This window comes from Heptranchias perlo, unplaced genomic scaffold (genome assembly GCF_035084215.1).
Source record: "Heptranchias perlo isolate sHepPer1 unplaced genomic scaffold, sHepPer1.hap1 HAP1_SCAFFOLD_1122, whole genome shotgun sequence".
Classification (NCBI taxonomy): Eukaryota; Metazoa; Chordata; class Chondrichthyes; order Hexanchiformes; family Hexanchidae; genus Heptranchias; species Heptranchias perlo.
Window position 1 is genome coordinate 10,001 of NW_027138344.1, and position 12,500 is coordinate 22,500.

Here is a 12,500-nt window from a genome sequence, read left to right on the forward strand (position 1 = left end):
CAGGTCCGACTGGAGTTTGCAAACCATAGCGTTCAAGATACATGCACACACTCAGCCCTCCAGCTCTAAAAGGGTGACGTGTTTTGGTGCTCAGTTGCTAGAGAAATCTCGTGTTCAGCTACCAGAACGGGACTTGCTGTGCACATTCCCGCTCCACTCGAGACGGCAGACACCCAGGCTCTGGAGCTTGAATCGGACCTCTGTTAGACAACACAGGTGGACTTCTCGGCCTCACAAGAGAGCAATACGCCAGCGGGTGAACAGGAGAGTCGTGCCGACAAAACCCACTGACTTTTAAAACTGTCCGTCTGCCACTTGGGACAGAGAGAGGAACCTGACGAGCCTGAACACCAGCCTTGGCTGGACCGCTCGGGCCCTCCCATGTCGGACGCGAGTCGCCAAATCGATCGGAAGAGAGTACCGATTCCTCTCAAAAAGTCTGCGTGCCCGTTATTATAAAAGCAGCCCACCGGCCGCGGTGCCTTGCCCACAAACACACTTGGTGTCTGGGGTGATTCAGAGCCGCCGCGGCTCGAAAGTGTCAACCTGTTTTAAAAGTCATCGCTATGCCGGCACAGGTGACTTTCAAGTTAAAGAGTTCTCTTTATTGGCTTTCAAAAAAATCTGCAAAGTGTCACAGAGATTTTGAGAAACTCTTTTTTTTCTTTATATTATTATAATATAATATAATGTGTATATGTTTTCGAAAAGCATCCACCAGCAATCCATGGTGAGCCTCTCTCTGCTGGCAAGCTCCTCCTGCCTGAGCCCGACGCTGTCGAGGCTCAACACGATTTCAGACTGACAAAGAGTTCGAAAATTGCCGCCTGATGTAGCTTTAAATGCTGACAGGTGACTTCCGAGTGCTCTTGTAAAGGTCTCCGCTTTGAAATTGAGAGCCTTTTGCCAAGTGTCACTTTTTCAGGCACTCTTAAAGTGCACCTGGGCTGTCAGAGAAAGCTCTGAAAATCGTGTTCTCGAAAATCTCCGGGTACCCGACCAATCCCTAGGTGCCCGAATGACAAGTGTCAATTCGGCAGGACGGCCTCCCACCTCCGGCCGCAGATGCGTCACTAAATCCCCGCAACGGGGGCTTTCTCATTTCGGCATAGGGGCTTCCGCGGCCAACTCATTAACCTGTGCTCGGACTTTTTGTGCCACAAGTGCAAGGGACCGTTTGCCGGCAGCTACTCGCACCCCCCCGCCCAGGGGGGGAATCCTCTGACCGGAGATCCGAAACGCCGGCCGAATCCATCCCCGTCGGACTTCCGAAGGGGTTCCCTCGACCGACTGACTTCCGAACTCCTTTCTGGGCTTAAACGGGTGGAATTCGGACCCTCTCGCAAGGGAGCCGAAGCCCGCCAGCCCCGGGAGGCCTCGGGGCCGCCGTTTTCAAGCCCGACCAAAAAACCCGAAAAATGGGGAAAAATGGGAAAAATTCCCACTCCCAAAAGGCTTAAAAGTCGGTTGGGCGGCAGCCCGGGTCGGTCTCTGCAGACCTGGAGGCGCTAGACACAAGTCTGGTAAACAGGCTAAGTCTCGACATGCCACCTCTTACTATCCTGCAGGTACCGCCGCCAATCCCCCCGGAACCGGCTGGCAATTGGCGAATCAGCGGGACGAATTTGAATTCGTGACCGACTCTCTGACACCGAATCGCCGCAAACGCGTTTCGATTTTTCGGCTTCGGTACCTCCCATCAGACTTTGACTGGCCATATCTCCGGACTCACGTGTCGCAGCCGGGACCTTCAGGTACCGTTCGACGCGTCTAACCCTGCCCCGTCGAATGGCGCCCCTCGCGGTGTGGTCCGATTTCCGCATTTTGGTCAGATTTGCCTCCAAAGTTTTCAGATTGAGTTGACGAATGCCCCCTACGGGGTAACCTCTTGCCCTTTCGGACATGGTCCCTGTGACTTAATTTCCGCCTTTTGCTCAATCGTTTCCCCATTTATAATTAATTTTAAAAATCGGGTTACTCAGTTCTGGTTTACCAGTTCCCTCTTCGGACTTAGTTTTTGGTTAATCATTTCCGGTTCACCAGTTCCCGTTTTGGACTTAGTCTCTGCGGGCCGTTTCTCATCTTTTGGTTCATCAGTTCCCCTCTTTTAATAATTTTTTGGCTGCTTTCGTTTGATCATTTCCCTGCCTTCTGGGTGACTTTTGCCCCTTAGGACTTCATCGCCGCACATTATTTTCGACTTCTGGTTGATCATTTCACCCCTTTTAATCATTTTTGCAACTTTTGGTTAACCATTTCACCCAGCTTCTGGTTAACCATTTCCCCTTTGGGACTTAGTCTCTGAGCATTCTTTTGGGATTCTGGTTAATCATTTGCCAATTTTTAAAAAATGTTGCCGCTTTTGTTTAATGCTTTCTGGTCAACCTTTCCCTCTTTCAGACTTCACCGCGGCACATTGCTTTAGCCTCCTGGTTAATCATTTCACCCCTTTTAATCATTTTTGCAACTTTTGGTTAACCATTTCCCCCAGCTTCTGGTTAACCATTTCCCCTTTGGGACTTGGTCTCTGAGCATTCTTTTGGGATTCTGGTTAATCATTTGCCAATTTTTTAAAAATGTTGCCACTTTTGTTTAATGCTTTCTGGTCAACCTTTCCCTCTTTCAGACTTCACCGCGGCACATTGCTCCAGCCTCCTGGTTAATCATTTCACCCCTTTTAATCATTTTTGCAACTTTTGGTTAACCATTTCCCCCAGCTTCTGGTTAACCATTTCCCCTTTGGGACTTAGTCTCTGAGCATTCTTTTGGGATTCTGGTTAATCATTTGCCAATTTTTTAAAAATGTTGCCACTTTTGTTTAATGCTTTCTGGTCAACCTTTCCCTCTTTCAGACTTCACCGCGGCACATTGCTTTAGCCTCCTGGTTAATCATTTCACCCCTTTTAATCATTTTTGCAACTTTTGGTTAACCATTTCCCCCAGCTTCTGGTTAACCATTTCCCCTTTGGGACTTAGTCTCTGAGCATTCTTTTGGGATTCTGGTTAATCATTTGCCAATTTTTAAAAAATGTTGCCACTTTTGTTTAATGCTTTCTGGTCAACCTTTCCCTCTTTCAGACTTCACCGCGGCACATTGCTTCAGCCTCCTGGTTAATCATTTCACCCCTTTTAATCATTTTTGCAACTTTTGGTTAACCATTTCCCCCAGCTTCTGGTTAACCATTTCCCCTTTGGGACTTAGTCTCTGAGCATTCTTTTGGGATTCTGGTTAATCATTTGCCAATTTTTAAAAAATGTTGCCGCTTTTGTTTAATGCTTTCTGGTCAACCTTTCCCTCTTTCAGACTTCACCGCGGCACATTGCTTTAGCCTCCTGGTTAATCATTTCACCCCTTTTAATCATTTTTGCAACTTTTGGTTAACCATTTCCCCCAGCTTCTGGTTAACCATTTCCCCTTTGGGACTTAGTCTCTGAGCATTCTTTTGGGATTCTGGTTAATCATTTGCCAATTTTTAAAAAATGTTGCCACTTTTGTTTAATGCTTTCTGGTCAACCTTTCCCTCTTTCAGACTTCACCGCGGCACATTGCTTCAGCCTCCTGGTTAATCATTTCACCCCTTTTAATCATTTTTGCAACTTTTGGTTAACCATTTCCCCCAGCTTCTGGTTAACCATTTCCCCTTTGGGACTTAGTCTCTGAGCATTCTTTTGGGATTCTGGTTAATCATTTGCCAATTTTTAAAAAATGTTGCCGCTTTTGTTTAATGCTTTCTGGTCAACCTTTCCCTCTTTCAGACTTCACCGCGGCACATTGCTTTAGCCTCCTGGTTAATCATTTCACCCCTTTTAATCATTTTTGCAACTTTTGGTTAACCATTTCCCCCAGCTTCTGGTTAACCATTTCCCCTTTGGGACTTGGTCTCTGAGCATTCTTTTGGGATTCTGGTTAATCATTTGCCAATTTTTTAAAAATGTTGCCACTTTTGTTTAATGCTTTCTGGTCAACCTTTCCCTCTTTCAGACTTCACCGCGGCACATTGCTTCAGCCTCCTGGTTAATCATTTCACCCCTTTTAATCATTTTTGCAACTTTTGGTTAACCATTTCCCCCAGCTTCTGGTTAACCATTTCCCCTTTGGGACTTAGTCTCTGAGCATTCTTTTGGGATTCTGGTTAATCATTTGCCAATTTTTAAAAAATGTTGCCACTTTTGTTTAATGCTTTCTGGTCAACCTTTCCCTCTTTCAGACTTCACCGCGGCACATTGCTCCAGCCTCCTGGTTAATCATTTCACCCCTTTTAATCATTTTTGCAACTTTTGGTTAACCATTTCCCCCAGCTTCTGGTTAACCATTTCCCCTTTGGGACTTAGTCTCTGAGCATTCTTTTGGGATTCTGGTTAATCATTTGCCAATTTTTTAAAAATGTTGCCACTTTTGTTTAATGCTTTCTGGTCAACCTTTCCCTCTTTCAGACTTCACCGCGGCACATTGCTTCAGCCTCCTGGTTAATCATTTCACCCCTTTTAATCATTTTTGCAACTTTTGGTTAACCATTTCCCCCAGCTTCTGGTTAACCATTTCCCCTTTGGGACTTAGTCTCTGAGCATTCTTTTGGGATTCTGGTTAATCATTTGCCAATTTTTAAAAAATGTTGCCACTTTTGTTTAATGCTTTCTGGTCAACCTTTCCCTCTTTCAGACTTCACCGCGGCACATTGCTCCAGCCTCCTGGTTAATCATTTCACCCCTTTTAATCATTTTTGCAACTTTTGGTTAACCATTTCCCCCAGCTTCTGGTTAACCATTTCCCCTTTGGGACTTAGTCTCTGAGCATTCTTTTGGGATTCTGGTTAATCATTTGCCAATTTTTTAAAAATGTTGCCACTTTTGTTTAATGCTTTCTGGTCAACCTTTCCCTCTTTCAGACTTCACCGCGGCACATTGCTTTAGCCTCCTGGTTAATCATTTCACCCCTTTTAATCATTTTTGCAACTTTTGGTTAACCATTTCCCCCAGCTTCTGGTTAACCATTTCCCCTTTGGGACTTAGTCTCTGAGCATTCTTTTGGGATTCTGGTTAATCATTTGCCAATTTTTAAAAAATGTTGCCACTTTTGTTTAATGCTTTCTGGTCAACCTTTGCCTCTTTCAGACTTCCCCGCGGCACATTGCTTCAGCCTCCTGGTTAATCATTTCACCCCTTTTAATCATTTTTGCAACTTTTGGTTAACCATTTCCCCCAGCTTCTGGTTAACCATTTCCCCTTTGGGACTTAGTCTCTGAGCATTCTTTTGGAATTCTGGTTAATCATTTGCCAATTTTTAAAAAATGTTGCCGCTTTTGTTTAATGCTTTCTGGTCAACCTTTCCCTCTTTCAGACTTCACCGCGGCACATTGCTTTAGCCTCCTGGTTAATCATTTCACCCCTTTTAATCATTTTTGCAACTTTTGGTTAACCATTTCCCCCAGCTTCTGGTTAACCATTTCCCCTTTGGGACTTAGTCTCTGAGCATTCTTTTGGGATTCTGGTTAATCATTTGCCAATTTTTAAAAAATGTTGCCACTTTTGTTTAATGCTTTCTGGTCAACCTTTCCCTCTTTCAGACTTCACCGCGGCACATTGCTTCAGCCTCCTGGTTAATCATTTCACCCCTTTTAATCATTTTTGCAACTTTTGGTTAACCATTTCCCCCAGCTTCTGGTTAACCATTTCCCCTTTGGGACTTAGTCTCTGAGCATTCTTTTGGGATTCTGGTTAATCATTTGCCAATTTTTAAAAAATGTTGCCGCTTTTGTTTAATGCTTTCTGGTCAACCTTTCCCTCTTTCAGACTTCACCGCGGCACATTGCTTTAGCCTCCTGGTTAATCATTTCACCCCTTTTAATCATTTTTGCAACTTTTGGTTAACCATTTCCCCCAGCTTCTGGTTAACCATTTCCCCTTTGGGACTTGGTCTCTGAGCATTCTTTTGGGATTCTGGTTAATCATTTGCCAATTTTTTAAAAATGTTGCCACTTTTGTTTAATGCTTTCTGGTCAACCTTTCCCTCTTTCAGACTTCACCGCGGCACATTGCTTCAGCCTCCTGGTTAATCATTTCACCCCTTTTAATCATTTTTGCAACTTTTGGTTAACCATTTCCCCCAGCTTCTGGTTAACCATTTCCCCTTTGGGACTTAGTCTCTGAGCATTCTTTTGGGATTCTGGTTAATCATTTGCCAATTTTTAAAAAATGTTGCCACTTTTGTTTAATGCTTTCTGGTCAACCTTTCCCTCTTTCAGACTTCACCGCGGCACATTGCTCCAGCCTCCTGGTTAATCATTTCACCCCTTTTAATCATTTTTGCAACTTTTGGTTAACCATTTCCCCCAGCTTCTGGTTAACCATTTCCCCTTTGGGACTTAGTCTCTGAGCATTCTTTTGGGATTCTGGTTAATCATTTGCCAATTTTTTAAAAATGTTGCCGCTTTTGTTTAATGCTTTCTGGTCAACCTTTCCCTCTTTCAGACTTCACCGCGGCACATTGCTTTAGCCTCCTGGTTAATCATTTCACCCCTTTTAATCATTTTTGCAACTTTTGGTTAACCATTTCCCCCAGCTTCTGGTTAACCATTTCCCCTTTGGGACTTAGTCTCTGAGCATTCTTTTGGGATTCTGGTTAATCATTTGCCAATTTTTAAAAAATGTTGCCACTTTTGTTTAATGCTTTCTGGTCAACCTTTGCCTCTTTCAGACTTCCCCGCGGCACATTGCTTCAGCCTCCTGGTTAATCATTTCACCCCTTTTAATCATTTTTGCAACTTTTGGTTAACCATTTCCCCCAGCTTCTGGTTAACCATTTCCCCTTTGGGACTTAGTCTCTGAGCATTCTTTTGGAATTCTGGTTAATCATTTGCCAATTTTTAAAAAATGTTGCCGCTTTTGTTTAATGCTTTCTGGTCAACCTTTCCCTCTTTCAGACTTCACCGCGGCACATTGCTTTAGCCTCCTGGTTAATCATTTCACCCCTTTTAATCATTTTTGCAACTTTTGGTTAACCATTTCCCCCAGCTTCTGGTTAACCATTTCCCCTTTGGGACTTAGTCTCTGAGCATTCTTTTGGGATTCTGGTTAATCATTTGCCACTTTTTAAAAAATGTTGCCGCTTTTGTTTAATGCTTTCTGGTCAACCTTTCCCTCTTTCAGACTTCACCGCGGCACATTGCTTTAGCCTCCTGGTTAATCATTTCACCCCTTTTAATCATTTTTGCAACTTTTGGTTAACCATTTCCCCCAGCTTCTGGTTAACCATTTCCCCTTTGGGACTCAGTCTCTGAGCATTCTTTTGGGATTCTGGTTAATCATTTGCCACTTTTTTAAAAATGTTGCCGCTTTTGTTTAATGCTTTCTGGTCAACCTTTCCCTCTTTCAGACTTCACCGCGGCACATTGCTTTAGCCTCCTGGTTAATCATTTCACCCCTTTTAATCATTTTTGCAACTTTTGGTTAACCATTTCCCCCAGCTTCTGGTTAACCATTTCCCCTTTGGGACTTAGTCTCTGAGCATTCTTTTGGGATTCTGGTTAATCATTTGCCAATTTTTAAAAAATGTTGCCGCTTTTGTTTAATGCTTTCCCTGCTTTGTGGTCAAACTTTTCCCCTTTAGGACTTCATCGCCGCACATTATTTTCGAATTCTGGTTAATCATTTCACCCCTTTTAATCATTTTTGCAACTTTTGGTTAACCATTTCCCCCAGCTTCTGGTTAACCATTTCCCCTATGGGACTTAGTCTCTGAGCATTCTTTTGGGATTCTGGTTAATCATTTGCCAATTTTTAAAAAATGTTGCCGCTTTTGTTTAATGCTTTCTGGTCAACCTTTCCCTCTTTCAGACTTCACCGCGGCACATTGCTTTAGCCTCCTGGTTAATCATTTCACCCCTTTTAATCATTTTTGCAACTTTTGGTTAACCATTTCCCCCAGCTTCTGGTTAACCATTTCCCCTTTGGGACTTAGTCTCTGAGCATTCTTTTGGGATTCTGGTTAATCATTTGCCACTTTTTTAAAAATGTTGCCGCTTTTGTTTAATCGTTTCCCTGCTATGTGGTCAACCTTTTCCCCTTTCAGACTTCATCGCCGCGCATTGTTGTCGACTTCTGGTTAATCATTTTTCCCCTTTAAATCTTTTTTTGCCACTTTCGGTTAACCATTTCACCCAGCTTCTGGTTAACCATTTGCCCCATTATACTGAATTTTTCCGCTTTGGTTTAATCATTTCCCTGCTTTCTTGTCAACCTTTTCCCCTTTTGGACTTCGCCGCCGCACTTTGCTTTTGCCTTCTGGTTAAACATTTCTCCCCTTTTAATCCTTTTTCCCACTTTTGGTTCACCAGTTCACCCAGCTTCTGGTTAACCATTTCCCCTTTGGGACTTAAGTCTCTGAGCATTCTTTTGGGATTCTGGTTAACCATTTGCCACTTTTTTAAAAATGTTGCCGCTTTTGTTTAATGCTTTCCCTGCTTTCTGGTCAACCTTTTCCCCTTACGACTTCGCCGCCGCACTTTGCTTTCGCCTTCTGGTTAATCATTTCACCCCTTTTAATCCTTTTTCCCACTTTGGGTTGGACAGTTCACCCAGCTACTGGTTAACCATTTCCCCTTTGGGACTTAAGTCTCTGAGCATTCTTTTGTGATTCTGGTTCACCATTTGTCCCTTTTTAAAAGATATTGCTGCTTTTGATTAAACCTTTCCCTGCTTTGCGGTCGACCTATTCCTCTTTCAGACTTCATCGCCGCACCTTGTTTTCGACATCTGGTTCAACATTTCTCCCCTTTTAATCCTTTTTCCCACTTTTGGTTAAGCAGTTCACCCAGCTTCTGGTTCACCATTTGCCCCTTTTTACTGAATTTTTCTGCTTTTGTTTAATCATTTCCCTGCTTTGCGGTCGACCTATTCCTCTTTCAGACTTCATCGCCGCGCATTGTTTTCGACATCTGGTTCAACATTTCTCCCCTTTTAATCCTCTTTCCCACTTTTGGTTAAGCAGTTCACCCAACTTCTGGTTAACCATTTGCCCCTTCTTACTGAATTTTTCTGCTTTTGTTTAATCATTTCCCTGCTTTATGGTCAACCTTTTCCCCTTTAGGACTTCGCCGCCGCACTTTGCTTTCGCCTTCTGGTTAATCATTTCACAACATTTTAATCCTTTTTCCCACTTTTGGTTAAACAGTTCACCCAGCTTCTGGTTAACCATTTGCCCCTTTGGGACTTAAGTCTCTGAGCATTCTTTTGGGATTCTGGTTCACCATTTGTCCCTTTTTAAAAGATATTGCTGCTTCTGTTTAATCCTTTCCCTGCTTTGCGGTCAACCTTTTCCTCTTTCAGACTTCATCGCCGCGCATTGTTTTCGACATCTGGTTCAACATTTCTCCCCTTTTAATCCTCTTTCCCACTTTTGGTTAAGCAGTTCACCCAACTTCTGGTTCACCACTTGCCCCTTTTTACTGAATTTTTCTGCTTTTGTTTAATCATTTCCCTGCTTTCCGGTCAACCTTTCCCTCTTTCAGACTTAATCGCCGCACATTGTTGTCGACTTCTGGTTGATCAGTTCACCCCTTTTTTATCCTTTTTCCCACTTTGGGTTAAGCAGTTCACCCAGCTTCTGGTTAACCATTTGCCCCTTTGGCACTTAAGTCTCTGAGCATTCTTTTGGGATTCTGGTAAACCATTTGTCCCTTTTTAAAAAATGCTGCTGCTTTTGTTTAATGCTTGCCCTGCTTTGCGGTCGATCATTTCACCCCTTTTAATCCATTTTTGCCACTTTGGGTTAAACAGTTCACACAACTTCTGGTTCACCATTTCACATTTCGGAACTTTTATTCCCACCATTACTTTGGGCTTCTGGTTCATCATTTCACGCTGTTTTACAAATCTTTGCCGCTTCACTTTTAATCCACAAACCGTGGCTCGCTTTCGGGTGGGGGGGGGGGGTAGCGGGTTTGGGCCGGGCACTCGACATCCCGGTGTGCGACCGGGTTCGTTCTGGTACCGCTCGGTGCCCCTCGTCCTGCTCTTGCCGCGGAAGCAAACCAGACGACCGTCGGTCTCACGCCCGAGGGGAGAGGAGGCGGAAAGCGGTTTGCAGCCTTTCGCTGTACCTCCGGCGGGCAGCGCCGCACCTCCGAGTGCTCGGTACCGTTCGCTGCACCTCGTCCGGCCGCACGCAGCGAGCCAAACCCGGAGGAAATCGGCCTGTGCCTTCTCGAGATATGGGCCTCCGGGTGGGACGGACAAACCGGGGCCCCGAGCTCGCTTTCGGCGGCCCGGCACTCGACTTCCCGGTGTCCGAACGTGATCCTTCCGGTACCCTTCGGTGCCCCTTGCCCGACTCTAGCTCCCGTGCTGAAGCGGAGTCGGTCGGCCTGACGGCCTGCCGAGTTAACCAGCGGAAAGCGGTGCGCAGCCTTTCGCTTGCAGCTCCGGCGGGCAGCGCCGCACCTCCGGCTGCTCAGTGCCGTCCGCTGCTCCCCTTCCGGCTGCACGCAGCGAACCATACCCGGAGGAAATCGGCCTCGGCCTTCCGGAGATATGGGCCTGCGAGTGGGACCAATAAATCGGTGCACATTTCCGGCTCGGTTTCCGGCCTCGGCACTATCAGTTCACGCCGTCCGACCGACGTCGTTCTGGCACGGTTCCGTTGCTCCTTGATCCGGTCCAGCCACGGTAATCAGCCGAAGATGGTGGGGGGGACACATTGCCCGCCGAGTTAGCCGGAGGAAATCGGCCTCGGACTTCCTCAGATATCAGCCTCCGGGTGGGACAGACAAACCGGGGACCCGAGCACGCTTTCGGCGGCCCGCTGGTCGACTTCCCGGTGTGCGACCGGGTTCGTTCCGGTACCGTTCGCTGCCCCTCGTCCTGCTCTAGCCGCGGAAACAAACCCGACGACCGTCGGTCTCACGCCCGCGGAGGGAGGTGGCGGAAAGTGGTTTGCAGCCTTTCGCTGTACCTCCGGCGGGCAGCGCCCGACCTCCGAGTGCTCGGTACCGTCCGCTGCGCCTGGTCCGGCCGCACACAACGAGCCATACCCGGTGGAAATCGGCCTGTGCCTTCCAGAGATATGGGCCTCCGGGTGGGACGGACAAACCGGGGCCCCGTGCTCGCTTTCGGCGGCCCGCTAGTCGACTTCCCGGTGTGCGACCGGGTTCCTTCCGGTACCGTTCGCTGCCCCTCGTCCTGCTCTAGCCGCGGAAACAAACCCGACGACCGTCGGTCTCACGCCCGCGGAGGGAGGCGGCGGAAAGTGGTTTGCAGCCTTTCGCTGTACCTCCGGCGGGCAGCGCCCGACCTCCGAGTGCTCGGTACCGTCCGCTGCGCCTGGTCCGGCCGCACACAACGAGCCATACCCGGTGGAAATCGGCCTGTGTCTTCCGGAGATATGGGCCTCCGGGTGGGACGGACAAACCGGGGCCCCGAGCGGTGGCACCCTGCTCGCTTTCGGCGGCCCGGCACTCGACTTCCCGGTGTGCGAACGTCATCGTTCCGGTACCCTTCGGTGCCCCTTGCCCCACTCTAGCTCCGGTGCTAAAGCGGAGTCGGTCGGTCTCACGGACGCCGAGTTAGCAGGCGGAAAGCGGTGCGCAGCCTTTCGCTGTCACTCCGGCGGGCAGCACCGCACCTCCGAGTGCTCGGTACCGAACGCTGCGCCGCCTCCTGCCGCACGCAACGAGCCATACCCGCAGGAAATCGGCCTCGGCGTTCCGGAGTTATCCGCCTCCGAGTGGGCCTGACCAAGCGGGTGTGAACTGGAAATCATTAACCAACGTACTTCCATGTTTTCACCCGCAGAGGGCAGCACTCTCTTCTCCGTTTTAAACTGGGCCGACCCGGCTCCGTTTCGAGACCCGGCACTCGACTTCCCGGTGTGCGACCGGGTTCGTTCCGGTACCGTTCGCTGCCCCTCGTCCTGCTCTAGCCGCGGAACTAAACCCGACGACCGTCGGTCTCACGCCCGCGGAGGGAGGCGGCGGAAAGTGGTTTGCAGCCTTTCGCTGTACCTCCGGCGGGCAGCGCCCGACCTCCGAGTGCTCGGTACCGTCCGCTGCGCCTGGTCCGGCCGCACACAACGAGCCATACCCGGTGGAAATCGGCCTGTGCCTTCCGGAGATATGGGCCTCCGGGTGGGACGGACAAACCGGGGCCCCGAGCTCGCTTTCGGCGGCCCGCTAGTCGACTTCCCGGTGTGCGACCGGGTTCCTTCCAGTACCGTTCGCTGCCCCTCGTCCTGCTCTAGCCGCGGAACCAAACCCGACGACCGTCGGTCTCACGCCCGCGGAGGGAGGCGGCGGAAAGTGGTTTGCAGCCTTTCGCTGTACCTCCGGCGGGCAGCGCCGGACCTCCGAGTGCTCGGTACCGTCCGCTGCGCCTGGTCCGGCCGCACGCAACGAGCCATACCCGGAGGAAATCGGCCTGTGCCTTCCGGAGATATGGGCCTCCGGGTGGGACGGACAAACCGGGGCCCCGAGCGGTGGCACCCTGCTCGCTTTCAGCGGCCCGGCACT